The sequence below is a fragment of the Podarcis melisellensis genome (genome assembly GCF_964234715.1).
Source record: "Podarcis melisellensis genome assembly, chromosome: 12".
NCBI lineage: Eukaryota > Metazoa > Chordata > Lepidosauria > Squamata > Lacertidae > Podarcis > Podarcis melisellensis.
The window spans coordinates 20,074,101-20,095,104 of NC_138544.1; the positions used below are offsets into that span (position 1 = coordinate 20,074,101).

Consider the following 21,004-nt stretch of genomic DNA (forward strand, 5'->3'; position numbering starts at 1 on the left):
GCCACAGTGTTCCGTGGCGGCTTAGTTATGCTGGCCACATGACCCGGAAAGTTGTCTGTGGACAAACGCCAGCTCCCGCTATGCTGAGCTGCACAAATAGTGGAGCTATACTCTTGCACTTGCAGCCTTCACATGCAGCCTTTAGTTAGTGGACAGTCTGTGTACACACCAGCTGAGCTGTACACATCAACAAGTGTACCTTCTTTCACACAGGCACATGCACCTGTGCTCAGGGTAATTGGTGAGCAAGCTAAAGAAGGTTGCTTCAGCCTGCGCCAGTTTCTCACACCTTGGAAAAAGGCTTGTCCCAAGGTTGGGAACTCTCTTGAGCCTTGAGACACAATATTTTTTTTTAAAAAATGCATGTGTGTGTGTGAATCCCACACTGTTATTATTACAAGGGCTGGGCAAAGGAGGTCTTCTCTCACTTCCTCAGGCCACCAAAGTGAGAAGCCATTTTTGGAAACATTCTCAGGGAAACTCACAAAAGTGCACAATTCTTTTGAGGAAGAGGGAAGTTCCCAAGAAAAGGAGCAACTACATTTTTTGCTTCTGTTTACAAGTGACTGGACTATGTGGCTATACATAATATAATTTCAGAAGCACCGTGGGCAGAAAAAGTTGGTTCAGGTCCTACACTCCAGAGCAGGAGAAAACAAGCTTGCTTCCATGGGGCAACCTTTTAGATATCTGAAGGTGGCTATCATATTTCCTCTCAGTGTCCTATCCATGTTAAACATACCCAGTTCCCTCAACTGTTCCTCATAAGGCTTGGTTTCCAGACCCTTGATCATCTTGGTTGCCCTCTTCTGCACACATTCTTGTCAAAATCTTTCTTAAATTGTGGTGCCCAGAATTGCACACAACACTTCTAGTGTGATCTGACCAAAGCAGAATAGAGACATTATACAGTGGTATCTTGGGTTAAGTACCGTAGATTCTGGCATATTAGGCGACTGGGTGTATAAGACAACCCCCCAACTTTTGCTGTTCAGTTTTAGAGTTATAGAGTTTGAGCGCCGCCAGGGCCAGAGCACGCACCCCTCCGCTGCCTCTTCCATCACAGCAGCAACATCCCGAGGCGAGGCGTTTGGCGGGTGGGCAGGCGAGTCCCACGCTCGGAAGGATTTTCCGTGTGCCCTTCTGTGGGGAGGGAGGAAGAGCGATGGCAGAAGGGGCGCCTCTGCTCACCGGCTCCCTCTCCTTCCCAATGCGTATACCCGGCGTATAAAACAACCCCCAACTTTTGGGGTGATTTTCCAGGGATAAAAAGTCGTCTTGTACGCCAGAACATATGGTACTTAATTCGTTCCGGAGGTCCATTCTTAACCTGAAACTGTTCTTAACCTGAAGCACCACTTTAGCTAATGGGGCCTCCTGCTGCCGCCGCGCCGCCAGAGCACGATTTCTGTTCTCATCCTGAAGCAAAGTTCTTAACCCGAGGTACTATTTCTGGGTTAGCGGAGTCTGTAACCTGCAGCGTATGTAATCCAATGCACCACTGTACTTCTGTCTATGCCTCCTAGAATAGCATTAGGTTGGGTGTTTTTGCTGCTGCATCACACTATTGACTCGTGTTAAGCGTGTGGTCTACTAAGCCCCCTAGATCCTTTTCACGTGTACAAAGCAGCAAATATTTTCCAGAAATTTTATTGACATTTTCAGTATTTCAGGACACATTTAATGGCTTCCGTTTGATATGTTCTCCCAGTCTTCTAAGCTAAAAATATACATAGGGGCTGTTTAGCAGATTACGTATTGACACAATCAGTTTGATCTCTCGTGGGCAACGTTTTAACATTTCTTTTGTGCACTTTGAAACAGAAATTAGCACTCAAGGAGGACTAATGTTATTGAAGTCACACTAAGCGGCCTGGGCATTCTTGCCATTAGCCTGAACTCCCACATTCTCTACAAAGTATTTCAGCTAATACAAATAGGCCTGCCAATCAGTGCTAGAATTATTGTGGGGGGAAGTGGCCAGCCCTATTGTCTTCTGCAAGCTCCCCCACCCAAGCCCACCACCCATTACAACTAAGGTACAGCCCAGTGTAAAGTAAGCATAGCATACATAGTGTGTAGAATCAGAAGAAAGGCTATGCAGTCCTGATACTATACAACTTTTAGGGACGTTTTTAATGTTTCATGTTTTATTACACTGAGGTCCAGCGCCGAGGCCCTTCTGGCGGTTCCCTCACTGCGAGAAGTGAGGTTACAGAGAACCAGGCAGAGGGCCTTCTCGGTGGTGGCACCCGCCCTGTGGAACACCCTCCCACCAGATGTCAAGGAAATAAAGAACTATCTGACTTTTAGAAGACATCTGAAGGCAGCCCGGTTTAGGGAAGTTTTTAATGTTTGATTTTTTATTGTGTTTTTAATATTCTGTTGGAAGCCACCGAGAGTGGCTGGGGAGGCCCGGCCAGATGGGCGGGGTACAAGTAATTTGTTGTTGTTGTTTGTTGGAAGCCGCCCAGAGTAGCTGGGGCAACCCAGTCTGATGGGTGGGGTATTATTATTATTATTAGTATTATTAGTATTATTACTACTACTACTACTACTAAACTACTATTGAAGGAAGGTGAGGACAGGTGACCCCACCTAGGCCCGAAGTCACCCCCCCCCACTCAATAATCACACCAGGCCTCAAAACTGTCCAAAATTCCTTTTGTCTTATAAAAATCCACAGCTATAGCTTTTCTGTGGATTCTCACAAGAAGGCTTCAAAAAGCTAATGAATAGGCTCTGTTCAAAGCAGGCCTGAGAACTGAATCTTATCTCATTCTAGTTGCAACTTCTTGGACATGCTGAACTGCTCTCACTCCCCTTTCCTGGGAAGGGTGCCAAGAGTCCACAATAGTCTCAAGACAGCTTTCTGTTCATGCTCAGAGGAACTCATGGGCAGGACTCTGGAAGAAGGAGGAGAAAGGGGGAGGGAACTGGAAGGGGAATATATGCTCTGTGCACATGACTGTGAACCCGTGCATGCTTTTTGTGAACTATCACACTTGCTCCTTCTACCAGTTCATGGATGGTAGAAATAAAGCCTTTTCTCCGAAACTATTCCTTGAGTGTCTGTTGGCTCCCACTTCCCTTTCCCGGGCGCAATATTTTTCCCACCCGGGGGCAAAGCCTCATAAGGCTACACTATAAGCTGCCAGAAGACCAGTATTGCCCACTGCATTCATAATAAATTCAATAAAACCCAGCTGCTGCAGGGAAGGGGTGAAGCAGTGCTCTGGAACAACAAAACAAATCTCTCAGCGGCAGCACCGTCTTCATCAAAATACATAAATGCAGGTCCAAACTAATTCCTGTGCAGAACCACCTGCCTGTAAGGCATTCTGACTTCTATTATTTATGTTGACACCCACACTTTTAAAATAAAAAAGCGGTGCATGCGGTTAGAATCCTATTCAGTAGCCAGACCAATCCATAAGTCTCATTTTCACTGTATAGATTAGGGCTGTTTGGAACCAATTAACAGTTGGAACTCACAGCCTTCAAAGATTCTACTACGGTATACTATGTGACCTAACCACTCGACCAGTACTATTTCCCGGCTGTTTGCAAAAGGATATGCTACATAACCTCATTTTACTGTTCCCCCACTTTCCAAAAACACAGCAGGTAGCACAGCCAAATGCATTAACAGTTCTGGAGGCCCGCCAGTTGTTACAAGCTCACACTATATCAGAGCACGACAGCCAGGTTCCTTCCGTGTGCAAGGACACGGTTAACCAAGTCAGCTGGAAGTTGAAAAGTAATACAGTCTGGGATGCAGCGAGGTCTGCAAAGCTGAATTAAGCATTTTGCGGCCTTGACGTAAGCGCTTTCGAGAAATCTCAGCCAGATCCAAAATGCATCTCCTTCCTTGCCTATGCCACTGTATTAACTGTTCGAAAACATAACTTGCACATCAGAAGTGGATTTAAGGGAACATAACCAGTTCACTTGCAGCAGGCTTACGCACGCTCCATCAACTTTTTTGGGGGGGCAGACAGGAACAGAACCCACATGCAAAATGGTCACCATATATATTGCACACAAATGAAGATCCCCTACCATAATTGATTGGTTAAGGAAAACTATCTTAATGATAAAACTTGCTTATGAAAGAAACACAATCTTTAATAATCCTGAAAACAAACTTGTTGAGAGGTGGGTCTTGTTTTTGCATTTCTGGAATGACAAAATAAATGGTGATATTTTTCCTGTTAATTTATTCATGGCAATCCGGAGGTTTTGTTATGCTGTCCCTCCCTCCTTTTCATATATATATTTTCTCCCCCCCCCCTCTGTTATTTTATATTTCATTATATTTCACTTGTTTTGCTTTTTTTTTTACATAAGATATTTAATATATAATGTTTTTGCTGCATATTGTCATAACATAAAACTAATAAAAAACAAAAAACAGAAATTAATAATAAATAAATAAATAAATAAATAACCAAAACCCCTCCCCAATTTACATAGAAAATTATGGCAAATACCCTTGTCTATCTAAAAGAGAATAAAGAAGAGAACATGTACAGTATTAATGTTTGCAGCTTTTCATTAATACAATATATTGTTTTGTAGTGCTGTCACTATGTAGTGCTATTTGGATGTTAAAAAAACAAATTCTGGCCTTTCCAAGATGGCAGAATGGTGCATTTTTTTTTAGAATGGAAAAGAATAATCCAAATAATGTATATTTGTAATAGCACATAAATTTTTAGTTGTGCAACTTTCTGATGCAAATTAGTTCCCCCTTTTCTAACTTGGTTGTTTTCCTTATAGTTCACCACATTTCTTCAACGGCTGAAGGTTTAATAAACTACAGTACTTAAAAAACAACAACACAACGACAACTTTGCTGTCCTATAAAAAGAGCAACAAGTATTTAGGAATGAGAGATTCTTACTGATTACTGCAAGAAAGCTCTCCAAACAGGCTTTCAAAAATATCTGTTTATTATTCTTGACCATCACCATAAAATGCTCAAGTTCATTATAGAAATAGTTTGGAGATATGTAGGTTTTCTCCACACAAATTATAGTAATTGAATGAAAATTACAGAGCGTATCCACTGAGCTGAGGAGCAACTGGTGACTGAATATTTGTCTGGTTGAGGCCTGGACCTTGACTGACGCGTAACAGAAGCTGGGTCAAGTCTAAAGGCTGCTATGAAACAGACTGGAAGCCGTCATTTAGCAAAAATGCCACTTGACTAAAACAAGATAAACCCTCCAAAGCACATCCATGAACACACTTTCAGGCAAAGTGGTTTCCAAATGTGTCCGAAAGCACTCAAAAATGGTGCTTTACTCACATCACCAATAATTTTTCAGTAATGCAAGACAAAAGTGTTCAAGGTCTGGTCCTCCGAAAAGTACTGTACTCAGCCTCAGTTGAACAAATAAAACATATAGGTGTTCTTATGGCTAATGGAAACCACTAAGTGTCAATTCAAGTAAACGGCGTTTCCGTACACTCTGGTTTCTGTCACGGTGTCCCTTTGTGCCAGAAGCTGTTTAGTCCTGCTGGCCACATGACCCAGAAAGCTGTCTGTGGACAAATGTCGGCTCCCTCAGCCTGAAAGCAAGATGAGCGCTGCAACCCCAGAGTTGCCTTTGACTGGACTTAACCATTCAGGGGTCCTTTACCTTTTAATTCAAATAAAGCAATGTTTATTTTGGAATAGTTCTGAGAGTTTATGAGCAGTTTGCTCTAGATCAAGGCAGGAGAATCATTGGCCTTCTAGAAGTTGCTGCTGTACAAATTCTGTCATTTCTAACCATTGGCCATGTTGACTGGGGTGCCAAAGGTCTCAATTAACTGTTTTTGCATTGCTTCAATACAATTCTAGAACCTGCTTTGGGAAATTCCTGGCTAATAGCCACACTCAGTGCTCTTTTTTCTTTCTTTCTAAAAAAATGTTTAGGGGTACTCTCATTTTGACTCAAGAAAATCACCATTTTATAGTTCAAATTGGGGAAAAGAAATACAGTAAACACACAAAAACTGACCAATCACCGTGCTAGATTCCAACTCCTACTTCACACATTAAACGCTCATTTCCATCTGAGACTCGGGAAACACCATGACAAGAAATGAGGCCACTATCAGGGGTAGCAAGGGAACTGACGATTCATCATGCCAGAGAAGAAACTAAAAAAATTAATTTTTTTGTTTCTTCTACCGTTAGATTCATAAAATGTTTAGGGCAGGCATGGCCAAACTTGGCCCTCCAGCTGTTTTTGGACTACAATTCCCATCATCTCTGACCACAGGTACTGTTAGCTAGGGTTGATGGGAGTTGTAGTCCCAAAACAGCTGGAGGGCCAAGTTTGGCCATGCCTGGTTTAGGAGTATGTGTACCCCTGCATCCCACCCCCCACCCCAAAAAAACAGCACTGGACACACTCTAATTTCAACAGAGGGGCTACAGGTTTCATTCCTTGAATCTGCTCACACAATCCATGGGACTCTACAACTGTTTGGGGTTGTCCTGTCATCCAACAGAGGAGAATGCCTGAAGTTAACTCAGAAGGGACGGCTGCCGCTGCCCTTCCACACACTCCAGTGTCTGCTGCCTGAAGCATCCACCATATTTTCCCTAACAGTAGGGCCGGCAGCACCACAACTGAAGGGGCTTCAGCTGCCACATTTCCAAAGCAATATTTTAACAACATCATTACGTTCTGATCAAAGGCAATCAGATTATAGTGATTTCTATGGGTGGATGGAACCTCCAAGAAAGCAATAGGGGGCAGAAGTGCACAGTGGTCGGACCATGGACTCTATCCTGCACATGACCTAGTGCTCTTTCTGTGACATCTGAAGCAGATATGAGGCTTCTGTTCCCTAATGTGCATATTAAATTACAGTGGTACCTCAGTTGTTGAACATCTCAGAAGCCGAACGTTTTGGTTTTCAAACGCCGAAAACCCAGAAGTAAATGCTTTTGTTTTCGAACATGCCTTAGAATTCGAATGGCTTCCGAGGCGCATTTCTCAATTTTTTGAGTTGAATTTGGCGACCGCACACTGCGCCCCAGTTGTTGAATGTTTCGGAAGTCAAATGGTCTTCCGGAACAGATTATGTTTGACAACTGAGGTACCACTGTACATGGATTTGGGAAATAATGCTTCTCCAGGCAATATGACAAAGCTGATTAAAATCAAATGCCAAATTAATCTTCTCAATGTGTTTTTATATTGTAATTTCATCCTGTGAACTGCCCTGAGACCTGTGGGTATAGGTCCTAGAGTTGTTGTTGTATAGTTGTTGTTGTTGTTGTGGTGGTGGTGGTGGTGGTATAGTTGTTGTTACTGTTGTTGCTGTTGTTGTTGTTGTTTCTTGAGCAAGAAAAAAAGTATGGGAAGAATTTTTCTCCATTTATAACCACACAAACATGTGAGTGTGCATGAAAGAAATATCGATTCAGCGTTATTCAATTACCTGAAGGATCCATCAATAAGAGAAAGTGATATTTTCCAGCCAAGGCGATAAACAGGAACAGTTGGAGTGTGTTGTGTCCATTATAGATGTATCTGGAGAGAGAACAATGTGGGAAACATTTCTATCTCATGCTGTGTGCTCTTCGTCTCTCCACCACTGAGCTCAATTCTAGGCCATTTCGTCTGACATTGCTTCAGGGCAAAATCATGGAAAGACCAACGCATGGGACACGCAACCAGTAAACAATTTGAAGATGGTAGAAGAAGAGTTTGGATTTGATATCCCACTTTATCACTACCTGAAGGAGTCTCAAAGCGGCTGACATTCTCCTTTTCCCTCCCTCCCCCACAACAAACACTCTGTGAGGTGAGTGGGGCTGAGAGACTTCAGAGAAGTGTGACTGGCCCAAGGTCACCCAGCAGCTGCATGTGGAGAAGTGGAGACGCGAACCCGGTTCCCCAGATTACGAGTCTACCGCTCTTAACCACAACACCACACTGGTAGTACAATTAATGCCAGTAAACTTGGTCCCAAGTTCTCCTGTGCTTTCCCCCTCATCGACTGCCATAGGACTGTCAAAGGGGAGATCTTCCTACACCAGTGGTTTTCGACCAGTGTGCTGTGGCATCCTGTGGCGGCTTGAATGATGGTCAGGGGTGCCGCAGGCAACATTGGCCTCTGTCCCTCTTTCCTTCCCTCCCTTCCTCTGATGTCCTCTCACATCTCTGCCCCCCAAAGGCTTGCACAGCTGTTTGTTGCAGCAGCCTTGGCTACAAGCTCCCCAGGGGAATGGCGCCTCTGGGGCTGGGCAGGGGGTGCTTCTCAGGCCCCTGTAGGGCAGGGTGGGGAGGCACCTCTCTTTGGGGAAGAGCTGAGGCTGCCCAGAGGACTCTCAAGGAGAGGAGAGGAGGCTGAGGGAACACTCCATAAGGGAGGGTATTCAAAAGGGGGGGGAGGGGCTGCTGGCCCCACAAGGGTGCTGCAGAAAGAATATAGTTGGTCAAGGGAGCCATGGACCCAAAAAGGTTGAAAACCTCTGTCCTACACAATAACATGCATGCTGGGTTTCCGGATTGGGTCCATTTTGTATTGGGAATGACTGTGCCTTCTCCAAACCTTGTCACTTGGGGCAGCTAGAATTGGGCATAGGAACCAAAGTGTGGGCGAGTTATTGATTTGCAGATTGGCATTGGGGTATTTCTGCATTCTTATGCCTTCCCTAATGCTTATTAATATTATATTTACCTATGGCAATCTTCCAACCCACCTACTTTGTACTTTAAAGAGTCTTTTGTTCCACTCTCTTAGATGGGCTCTCAGTCATTCATCGTGAGCTTCCTTAAAAACCATTTGCCACAATTACACCGCCGTTGGGGAAATGGCATTGCTATTATTTTGTCAGGTAATAACCGTTATTAAAAAATAACAACAGCAGTGAATTTTTCCTCAGAGGTAATAACTATTGGACTATATTGTCATCATGTGAGCAATAATTTTTTTGTGTGAAGAGGAAAACTAAATTGTCAAAAGCTGCATGTAACAGGGGAGAGGAATGTCGTAAGACTCACAGTGCAAGCTGTGGCACATTGACTCCAGTGTACTGTAAGTCCCATCGTCTTCAGTGGGGTGTAGAATAAATTTGTTTAGAACACCAGTCTTGCAGCACATTCTTTGATGTTTCGACTCAAATGTAAACCCTACTGAGTGCAATGCGACTTACTCCCAGGCAGATGTGTCTAGGATTGCAGATTTAATGGCTCTGAATCTCGCTGTGAGAAACGGTTGTTCTCAAACAAGTTTATGTCACATAGACGCCATTTACCGAGTGGCAACTTACAGAGGTGCGAGTCCAGTGTTGTGGGAAGTTGTCTGCATTCTACCCTCCCCTGAGCCATCAGCTATTTTTCAGCTGTGGCAATCTGTTAAAATCCTCACCAGATGCTGCAGATGACTGCTTACCTACATGTCCTGAATGTGCACATTGAGAAGTAACTGCTTCGGCTCTGTGCAGATATTCCTAGCTATGCCAGGGGTCTGTGTGGCATGATTCTACCAGCTAGTCCCAACCCTTCCGAGCACTCATGTGTTGGGTGGCATAGTGACCTCCAAGCACACTGCAAAATAGAGGGAGGAGACTCTTGAGAGTCCCATGGACTGCAAGAAGATCAAACCTATCCATTCTGAAGGAAATCAGCCCTGAGTGCTCACTGGAAGGACAGATCCTGAGGCTGAGGCTCCAATACTTTGGCCACCTCCTGAGAAGACTCCCTGGAAAAGACTCTGATGTTGGGAAAGATGGAGAGCACAAGGAGAAGGGGACAACAGAGGACGAGATGGTTGGATAGTGTTCTCGAAGCAACAAACATGAGTCTGACCAAACTGCAGGACACAGTGGAAGACAGGAGTGCATGGCGTGCTCTGGTCCATGGGGTCACAAAGAGTTGGACACGTCTAAACGACTAAACAACAACAACATGTGCAAGCCACTATGTGCACAAGCTGTCAAGCTAGCACATCAAATGGTAACACTAGCTGCCACGATTAAAAAAAATATCCTTCTGTGTCAAGATATGACAAATATCTGCACAGCGAACTTAAACAATGATTCTCTGAAGAGGGCACATTCTACCATATGTGGTGGACATGCAAGATAACGAAAGCACATTGGAAAATGATTTATAATGAGTTGGGGGGGAGGTTAACTTTTGTGGAAAAAACAGAAGCTTTTTAATTAGGAATTTTAGGTCCAGAAATACCAAAGGAGCAGAAAAGACTATGCATGCAACAACAACTGCAAGGATATTTCTGGCCCAGAGGAATGGTTAACAAAGATGATGGACTATGCCAAAATGGCAAAAATGACTGGGAAGATCAGAAACCAAGAAGACAATAAATTTAACAAAGAATGGGGAAAATTTATAAGCTATTTAGAAAAATACTGTAAACAATTAAAAACTTTGACAGGATTTTAACACCTGCAATGTAACAAAAACTATGATAACAATTCAGTTTGAAGGAAATATGGAGAACATTATACGATGCAGTTGGAAAAAGAATAACCATGGAACCCATGGAGGGGTGGAAATCTAGGGATTCAGAGAATCCTATTTGTATATGATTATGATTTACATATGAATGCAAATGTAAAATCGAATAAAAGTATTTTTAAGAATAAAATAAGCAATGGTTCTCTGATTGTGTCCATACTAAGCTGTTTGCAGCACAAGAATGTAGCTTTTCCTCAATCCAGAATTGTTTGCAACATGCTGCTTTCCATCTGGATTGATTCTAGATAATACTGTCCACAAAGGTGGCTGTGGTTACTTTAAACCTGTTTGGAGATCCTCCCTTGATTCAATTATCCATGCTTTTTTCCTTCCTGCACACATTCCAGGTGAACGAAGCAGGAGGTGGGGATTGCGATCTTGGTGTGCACCCACCCACATCATTGTTGAGCAGCAGTGGACACAAACCCCCATTGTTCAGCCCGGACACTGAGATCCAGCTCCGAGAGCCTTCTGGCAGTTCCCTCAACTGTGAGAAATGAGGTTACAGGGAACCAGACAGAGGGCCTTCTTGGTAGTGGTGCCCACCCTGTGGAACACCCTCCCATCAGATGTCAAGGAAATAAACCACTATCTGACTTTTAGAAGACATCCGAAGGCAGCCCTGTATTGGAAAGGTTTTAATGTTTGGTGTTTTATTGGGAGCTGCCCAGAGCGGCTCAGGAAACCAGGCAAATGGGCAGGGTATAAATAATACATCATCATCATCATCATCATCATTATTGCAAACCACAGCTCCCAGGATACTTTGAGGGAAAGCCATGATTGGTCAGGAATGATGGGAGTTGGGGTACAACAACATCTGGGGAGCCCCAGGTGCTCCAGCCCTGTCCGCTGTGCTTGATGGGGCTTACTTCCCAATAAGAATTGCTTCCTTAAAATATCATTTGGTTGAGTCATTTGGTTTTATTTATTTACTGCAATATATATATATATATATATATATATATATGGGACACGGGTGGTGCTGTGGGTTAAACCACAGAGCCTAGGACTTGCCGATCAGAAGGTCGGCAGTTCGAATCCCTGCAACAGGGTGAGCTCCCGTTACTCGGTCCCTGCTCCTGCCAACCTAGCAGTTCGAAAGTACGTCAAAGTGCAAGTAGATAAATAGGTACCGCTCCAGCGGGAAGGTAAACGGCATTTCCATGCACTGCTCTGGTTTGCCAGAAGCGGCTTAGTCATGGTGGCCACATGACCCGGAGCAGTACACCGGCTCCCTTGGCCAATAAAGCGAGATGACCGCCGCAACCCCAGAGTCGGCCATGACTAGACCTAATGTCAGGGGTCCCTTTACATAAATATATATAGAGAGAAAGATATATAGATAGATAGATACAGATACAGATACAGATATACAGATACAGATATATATGGACGTGGGAGGGCTCTTTGGGGGTTATTTTCCCTTTGTTTCCAGCCAGCAAGAATTTGTTTCACTCCCTGGCAAGAATTGTGTGTGGAGCAGCTGGAGTAACTTTGCAGGAGACGCCGCATCTGAGCTGCCCCCGAAACATCTTGGGTGGATTGAATTAGTTGTACATTTCACTTTGATTCAGGGTGTTCGTCTGGAAAGATATAGCCCCCCCCCCTGTCCTCTGTGTCACCCCTGCTGTTTTCTCTCGCTCCCTCTGCTCTGCAGTTTGATTTCACTTCAGTCTTTGATCATTATTCATCTCTATGGCTATGATTTTCTTATTTTATCACTGTAATGTTCAGGAGTCCCATCCCCCCCCCCCCCCGCATAAGTTTTGGTTATGTCATTCTCCTTCTTCCTGACATTTCTGTAAATTCATTGGTTCATCATCCTCTGCTCCGAAGCTGAGGGTCATCCTTTCGCATAGGAGCTCCAGCTCAAAGCCCTAATTGCTTTTTTGTTTCTTACCGTTTGACTGAGTGCCCATTCACACAATGCCAATTTGCATGTATGCAAACGAGCCTCCCAAAAGGATCACAGGAAAAGAGGGCAAAATAAGTTTGCATTAAAATCTGCTTATGATTATCTACATGTGTAGATGCAAATTCTGAAATAATTTGCACAGCATTTGCATATGGTTATTGATTAAACATCTCCGACTTTCATAAAAAGGATCAGGTAGCAGATCTTGTGAAAGACCTACACTGAGGCAGTCAAAGTTGTCAATATTGTGCTAGGTGGGAACATTGTCTGTCTTGGTCATATGTCACTGTGTCAGGGACTGAGCTGAGGAGAGCTGCACTGAGGAAGAATGGTGAGAGCCTCCCCCTCCCCCTGCTCCTGATCAGGATCCTGAATCTTCCCAGGAGCAGGAGAACAGTGTAGATTTGGAACAGTGGTTTGCAGAAGGACATAGTTCAGAAGGCAGAAGCTGGGAGATACTGAATGGGGAACAGCTAGGAGGAGGAGAACTGGAAGGGAGAGAGTTAACAGATTCACTGGAAAGCATTCATCCGCCCAGCCCAAGGTCAAAAACAGCTGATAAGGTGGCAGCACAGACAGCACAGTGGTTACAAGCTCAGGGTACAAGACATGGTGGTGACGGGGGTGACTAGGGAGGAAGTGGGTGAAACCCTTAATTGGGAGTATCACCATTGCTAGGAATTAGATTCTTTGTTCTCTCGCTGTGATCATTAAAGTTTCTAACTGGTTCTGCTTATCTACTGCCAAAGGGGGAGGAAGCTGATTCCCTGAAGCCTGACATAATGTGACATAACACTCATTTGTATATTTGGTTGGGGGTGGCAAGGGAAAGTGGAAGGGAAAGTGAAAGGGCCATAGCTCAGGGATAGAGCATCTGTCTTGTATGCAGAAGCTCCTGGGTTCAATCATTAGCATCTTCATGCAGGGCTGGGAATGTCTCCTGTCTGAAATCCTGGAGACCTGTTGCCAGCCAGTGTTGACAATACAGAACTCAGTGATCAAGGCTCTGGAAACAAAGCCTTATGAGGAATGGTTGAAGGAGCTGGGTATGTTTAGCCTGGAAAAGAGGAGATTGAGAAGAGATATGATAATCATCTTCAAATTCCTCAAGGGCTGTCACATGGAAGAGGGAACACTTGTGTTTTCTCCTGCTCTGGAGGGTAGGACTCGAATCAGTGGCTTCAAGTCTGAAGAAAGGAGATTCCAACTAAACTTTCAGGAAAAAAACTTTCTGACAGTGCTCTTCGGCAGTGGAACAGACTCCCACGAGAGGTGGTGGACACTCTTTCCTTGGATGTTTTTACACAGAGGTTAGATGGCCATCTGCCATGGTTGCTTTAGTTGAGATTCCTGCATTGCAGGGGGTTGGACTAGATGACCCTTGGGGTTCCCTTCCAGCTGTACAATTCTATGATTCTATGTCCCAATGGAGTGACTTGGTGCTAGTATCTTTGCTGTTAGTGCACTACCTAAGCTCCTTGTGGCGGTGATGCATTTTGTATATTTTTTATGGAATTGCAATGTTTCGTATGACTGTGTCATTATTATACAGTGGTACCTTGGGTTACAGACGCTTCAGGTTACAGACTCCGCTAACTCAGAAATAGTAGGGTTAAGAACTTTGCTTCAGGATGAGAACAGAAATCGTGCAGCGGCGGCATCGGGAGGCCCCATTAGCTAAAATGGTACCTCAGGTTAAGAACAGTTTTAGGTTAAGAACGGACCTCCAGAACGAATTAAGTTCTTAACCCGAGGTACCGCTGTACAGTCAAACCTTGGTTGTCAAACGTAATCCGTTCGGCTTCCGAAATGTTTAACGGCCGAGGCACAGCTTCCAATTAGCTGCAAGAGCTTCCTGCACTCAAATGGAAGCCATGTTGGACGTTTGGCTTCTGAAAAATGTTCAAAAACCGGAGCATTTACGTCCGGGTTTTCGGCATCTGGGAGCCAAAACATTCCAAAACGGAGCCGTTCGGGAACAGAGGTTTGACTGTAACATATCTATGTTGACACTTTTAAATGTGTCACAAGTCACTTGGGAACCTCAGTGTAACACGCAGCCAACCAGTCCAATAAACAAACGAACAATACAAACCAGCTTATTACGTTCCCATAAGCATCTCTCCTTCGCCAGCCAGCCCCATAGACTCCATTTGTGAACCAGGTATTCCATATGAGCACCTGATCACACACACAGAGCCCCCACATCTGTGTGATCCTTGGAAGAGAAGGATCACGTGAACCAAGCCCGTGGGTGTTCCTGTGGAGAGCTCAGCTGTACGGTGTAGATTACACCACCAGATTATACTCTACACTCCACCCCACCCCAAAGTTACAAATAAGCCACTTCTATGATTATGGCTGCTAAACTATTGCAGCCACAGGACTTGCTGGTTTTCTGATTGCTATGTTAATCTGTTATGTTTGTCCATGTGAGCGCCTACCCAGAACTGGTCATGTGGACCAAAAAAAAAGCAGAGTTTGAACCAAATCCTTAGAGAATTCACTTGGCAGTGGAAAATTTGTTCCGACAGCGACATTCCTTGTACTACATCTCCCCCTTCTGAGCCAGCCAAAAACAGCAGCCTTGGTTCCTGAGGATAAAACACTGTGCAATTTGTTCCTGAGTATTGATTGTCAAGTTACCCAGAAGCCAGGAGGGAGTCAAGTCCTGTCCTAAGACTGGCCACAACATTAAGAAATTTTTAAAGGTTTTTTTAAGAGTAGACAGAGATGCAGAGAGAATTTAAACAAACAAAAACCTTCAAGAGACGAAATGCAAAAAGGATGTTGCTCCTGTACAGTTAATAGTTCTGAAGGAGAATTGAATTTAGCAGAGACAGCATCTCACCCCTGCCTAGAAGTGACAACTCCCAAAATTATCTAATTTGTATGGGAATTCCTGCACACTAAAAAGGAAGAGGAGGAAAATAGAAACATTCACAGGCTGAAAAGGAGAAAAATGATAGGGGGAAATATAAGCATCTTCTGGTTAGCTTTGGGGCCTGGAGCTGAAAGCCAGTGTGGTGTTGTGGTTAGTACGTTGGACTTGAGCCTGGGAAACCAGACATCGAATCCTCACTCCGCCATCAAGCTCTCTGGGTGACCTTGGGCCAACTCGCGCAGCGATAAAACTGCTGGCACATTTGCAAAGCTAAGCAGGGTCCAGTTTGGTTTCAAATTGGATGGGAGCCTTCATGCTGAGATTTCTGCATTGCAGGGGGCTGGACTAGATGACCATCGGGGTCTCTTCCAACTCTACTATTCTAGGGCTGTTGTGAGGACAAAATGGACAGAGGGAGAACCATGTGTGCCAGCTAGAGTTCCCTGAAGGAAAGGGAAATACTGTATAAATTGAAATAGCAATGATGGTTTTGTGCCAGTTCTGATCTTACCTGTCTTGTGATGGATTTGGAAAGTAAGACAGGATGCATTGTGTATTAATTAACCTTCCTCTTGCTCACTTGAGTAAGACGAGTGTCCAGTTTAGCAGAGTTAAATATATATTAAATATATATCACCCTTTGCAGCATTAACACAGAAACTTGTGACAAAGCTTTCTGTTGTGTTTTATAGCGCTTTTAATATTCTGTTGGGAGCTGCCCAGAGTGGCTGGGGAAACTCAGCCAGATGGGTGGGGTATAAATATATTATTATTATTATTATTATTATTATTATTATTATTATTATTATTCAGGATGCTTTAGGAAAGCTGGCTCTTCTCCTTTATTTTATTTATCCCTCTAAACAAAACAACAGCACAGAAGTCTGTAATGGAAGAATACTTAAAAAAATAGAATCGTTTACTTACATAAAACTGCAGATGCAATTCAAGCAGAAAACAGCCATGAAATAAGTCAGGCAAAATATACTTCTAGATGACAAAATACATGGTTTAGGGTCAAAGGTGGTGCTTTTGACCCTCTTATCCCTTCCCTAAGGCTGTAGGAAGACAAACAGACTGTTCCCCAGGTGAGACGAAATGCTAAGGATTATCTTCCTGTTGTTACCTTTCCCACCTGGGCAAGCAGAGGATGTGACCTCACAAAGTGCCCTCTAGGAATTTAAAGGGAACTTGTGTCTTAACCCTCTGCTCACCTAGCAAAGTGAATTTATTTTTATGTTATTTTTGTCAGAAGCACTGCATTTCTCCATAACTTGGAGGGCAGGCGCTTGGTATCTGGCAGGGATGGAGAGTTGTGGTCCAACATTTGGAGGCCTGATGGGTTTCTCATCTCTTGCCTATGAGTGTTTCCATTTCATTTCCCGTCCTGTTTAACATTATGGGGTCCTCCCTCTCCCCCTTCCCCAACCCCATGGATAGCTCAGCTTACTGGCCATGCACCACCTCCCTTGCTGCTTTTTTCAGTTGCTTGGAATGAGGAGCTGTTCTCTCATTCAGCCCAGTGACATGGCTTGTGAAATTCAGAAGAGATAAACACATTTTTAAAAAATTAAAAATGGGGACATCATATTCTTCATCAAATACCAGGGTCTCTGCATTGAAGTGAACACCCAGGTACTTTGAATATCTGCAACACTTCTGGGTAATCATATTCTGCTTCAGTGTTGTGTAACGTTTTGTTAAAATATTAATAATAAAAAAATAATTTATTCATACCTTGCCCCTCTGGCTGGGTTTCCCCAGCTACTCTGGGCGACTCCCAACAGAATATTAAAAACACAATAAAACATTAAATGTTAAAAACTTCCCTAAACAGGATTGACACTAAAATGTTTTCTATTAATCAGATAGCTGTTTATTTCCTTGACATCTGATGGGAGGATGTTCCACAGGGTGGGCCCCACTACCGAGAAGGCCCTCTGCCCAAAGGCCCTCTGTGTAAAGGGAAGACCCAAACTACGCATTAGGTGTAACCAAGGCGTTGGTGAACTGTGGCCTCTGCACATTGCTGGGCTACAAATCCCATTATCCCCAACCATTGGCCATATTTACAACCACTCTTGGGTGCCACCTGCACAATGTGTTTAAAACATCTTGAAGTCATGGCTTCTCTCTCCCCCCCAAAAAAATAATAATTCTGGGAAAGGTAGTTTCTTAAGGGTGCTGAGAGTTGTTAAGACCCCTCAGAAAGCTCCAGTTCCCCATCTCCTGGTTAAGTGGGATCAGTTGTTAAACCACACTGGGAATTTTAGCTCTGTGAGGGGCATAAAAAGGTAAAGGGACCACTGACCATTAGGTCCAGTCGTGGCCGACTCTGGGGTTGCAGCGCTCATCTCGTTTTATTGGCCGAGGGAGCCGGCGTACAGCTTCTGGGTCATGTGGCCAGCATGACTAAGCTGCTTCTGGTGAACCAGCACATGGAAACGCCGTTTACCTTTCCGCCGGAGCGGTACCTATTTATCTACTTGCACTTTGATGTGCTTTCGAACTGCTAGGTTGGCAGGAGCAGGGACTGAGCAACGGGAGCTCACCCCGTCGCGGGGATTCAAACCGCCGACCTTCTGATCAGCAAGTCCTAGGCTCTGTGGTTTATCCCACAGTGCCACCCGCATCCCTGTGAGGGGCATAGGACAGTTCTAATAACTCTCACTACCCTTAAAACTACAGTTCCCAGGATATTGTGTAGGATTTTAAAACGGTCAAACTGCTTTCAATGTACAGTGTGGTGCAGATGGGTCCTTAGTAATTACACACATATCTAGTAATCTGATACTGCTTCTTGAGTGTATTGTGGCTGGGTACATATTGAAGACATGAGTGCGAAAGTGTGCCGACAACACGAGAAAAGAAAGTGAGGCGTGTGAAGTGACTAAGAAGGAAATGATGGCATGATCAAAGCAAAATGCAGGGATGAGACTTCTGGGTTCTAGAGACCTCTGCTGTTCAAGAGAAAAGTTTCATGTTCTGCCTGGACTGCAAACTGCAGACATTCTGAAAGATCTGCTTCTACACAGCATGTTTTTAGTGACTGCTAGAAGAATCTTGTTTAACATTGTGCTTTGCTGACATTTATAGTGTTGTATTATTTTGTTTGAAGCCAACTCAAGATTAGGAGAGATGATATTGTTTTAAATAAATCAGCACTGTCTGAATTAAAACAGGGAAACTCCCTAAACTACCTATCCATTTCTTTGTAAATAGCACAGTTTTTTTTTAATTATTAAGTGGCATCCCGAATTTTATTAAGAAATTGCTTACACATGCTATGTAGAGCACATGTAGATTTAGGATGATCAGTACATCATCATATGGATTTAGATTTAGATTTAGGATGATCATCACATGTCATCATTTTCTTATTGCTGAATTCAGTGCTGACCGGCTGCCCCCCTCCCTTAGTGACACAGAAACACAGAGTTCAGAACCATGGTAAATTTCATATAAATTCTACATGATTCGGATGCATTAATGTATGTATGCAGAATACAGTGCTACCTCGCGTTACATATGCTTCAGCCTACAGACGCCACTAACCAAGGAAGAGTACCTCAGGTTAAGAACTTTGCTTCAGGTTTAGAACAGAAATTGTGCTCTGGTGGTGCAGGAGGCCCCATTAGCTAAAGTGGTGCTTCAGGTTAAGAACAGTTTCAGGTTAAGAACGGACCTCCAGGACGAATTAAGTACTTAACCCGAGGTACCACTGTACTGAAGTGTGGTTTGAATGGCATGCTTCCATGTACGTGTTCACTGGAATAACACAGTTCATTAGTACTTTATGATGGCCTGTAACAAATGCAATACTATGATATGCACCAGGGCTGGATTTAGGTTTGATGAGGCCCCAAGCTACTGAAGGTAATGGAGCTCTTTATATAGCAGGCGGGGCCCATTGCTTACATCATAGGAGCCTACACAACACGAAACACTGTTGCTGAATGTAGCTTTTATTTTATTTATTTTTTCTCTTACATTTTGGAAATGTACATCCAGGGTTTCTTCCTTTAATTTTTTGGGGACCCCCCCGAGAGTGGGGCCCTAAGCTATAGCTTGCTTAGCTTATACGTAAATCTGGCACTGGTGTGCACTGACATGTCTTGCAAGAATTCCAATCTGGTGTGGTGTCACACATTGCCTTCACAAGGTGAGATTCCCCCACCATTAACACACAAGTCAATGGGACTTATTTTGGAATCAGCCCGCAGCGTTTTGACTTAAATATGCATAAATGCATAAAGGTAAAGGGACCCCTGACCATTAGGTCCAGTCGTGGACGACTCTGGGGTTGCGGCGCTCATCTCGCTTTATTGGCCGAGGGAGCTGGTGTACAGCTTCTGGGTCATGTGGCCAGCATGGCTAAGCCGCTTCTGGCGAACCAGAGCAGCACACGGAAACGCCGTTTACCTTCCCGCCGGAGCGGTACCTATTTATCTACTTGCACTTTGTGCTTTTGAACTGCTGGGTTGGGAAGAGCAGGGGCCGAGCAACAGGTGCTCACCCCGTTGCGGGGATTCGAACTGCTGACCTTCCGATCGGCAAGCCCTAGGCACTGTGGTTTAACCCACAGCGCCACCCGCGTCACATAAATGCCTGCTGCAGTGTAAATAAATGCCATCCATGTCTTACAAGCGTGGTGCTTGCAGGACACATAACACAACTGTCAGAGCCACCCGTTGGTCCCAGCTCACAAGAGACCCAAGTCCAATCCAGTTTATTTACAAAAGTCTTTATTGAAGATCATTGCTCCTTTTACATTCCATCTCCGTGGCTCTACGTCTGTAACATTAGACCGCTGAAGTCCCCTCTGAGTCGGTACCGCCTCTACACCAGTTTAAGAGGCTTGTGCTGGACCACCTCTTCCTCTCCTTCCTCTTCCGCAGGGTCTTTCTGCCCCCCTGGGTTCCCTCCCGCCGGGACTCGCCCGAGGCTGAATCCTCTGACGCCTCTTCCCCCCTCCTTCGCGCTTTGGGGCCGGGCTCCTCCCCAGGGCTCTCCTCACTTCCGCGCGCCTCCACATTTGAACTTGGCGCGCGTACGTTGCTTCTGACCTTTCTCTCGACCGCTACACTGCTCCCGGTGCTACTCTCCGCCCCTTCCGGCAGAGCGCCCTGCTCCGATCTCCTCCCCCTGTCTCCTTCTTGCTCTGCTCCCTCTGACACACTGGTAACTCCACCCCCTTCACTCCGTTCCGGCGGAGAAACCGGCCCCGATCTCCCACTCCCACTGGGGGCTCTCCTCTCGCTCCCCTGCTCCTGATTGCTCCCCCCTTGGGCTCCCCTTGGTCTGACCAGGGGGGCTCCCTTTTGGGAGTCCTCTGACTCACTGGACAGACTCATGGACGACCTTTGGTCATTGTCATCCTCCTCCTCGTCTCTCTGGGATTCTTCCCCCTCGCTCTCTGTCTCCTCCCCCATCTGCCCTTCTCTCCCTGAAACCCTGACAACAACCTTTGTGCTTAACAGACTTCCTCATTCAATTAACTGAGAGGACAACTCCATATTTGCAACTATCTCCTTAGGTTGACCAGGCAGCGGGGAGGGCCGAAGGCCACGCCAACATGCACATATTAGGATGTTGTAAACAAACGTTCATGGGACATTGGTCCAAGGCAATAAATCTTTCACATGTTTTGTCGTTTCCACTCCAGTGTTAAGCTCTGATGGAGAAAAAGATCACACACAAGCAGCCAAG

At 44.7% G+C, this 21,004-nt stretch overlaps 1 long non-coding RNA gene across 1 annotated transcript in view; it reads right to left on the reverse strand.

The window, feature by feature from the left end:
* Nucleotides 1–16,416, reverse strand: part of LOC309353847 — a 32,646-nt gene extending 16,230 nt beyond the window's left edge. Inside the window, exons 1-2 of the long non-coding RNA XR_014162070.1 lie at nucleotides 16,223–16,416; nucleotides 7,447–7,538 (exon numbers count right to left, since the gene is read on the reverse strand). This is a non-coding gene — a long non-coding RNA (uncharacterized lncRNA). The remainder of the gene's footprint in view (nucleotides 1–7,446; nucleotides 7,539–16,222) is intronic.
* Between the last annotated feature and the right edge of the window lie 4,588 nt (nucleotides 16,417–21,004).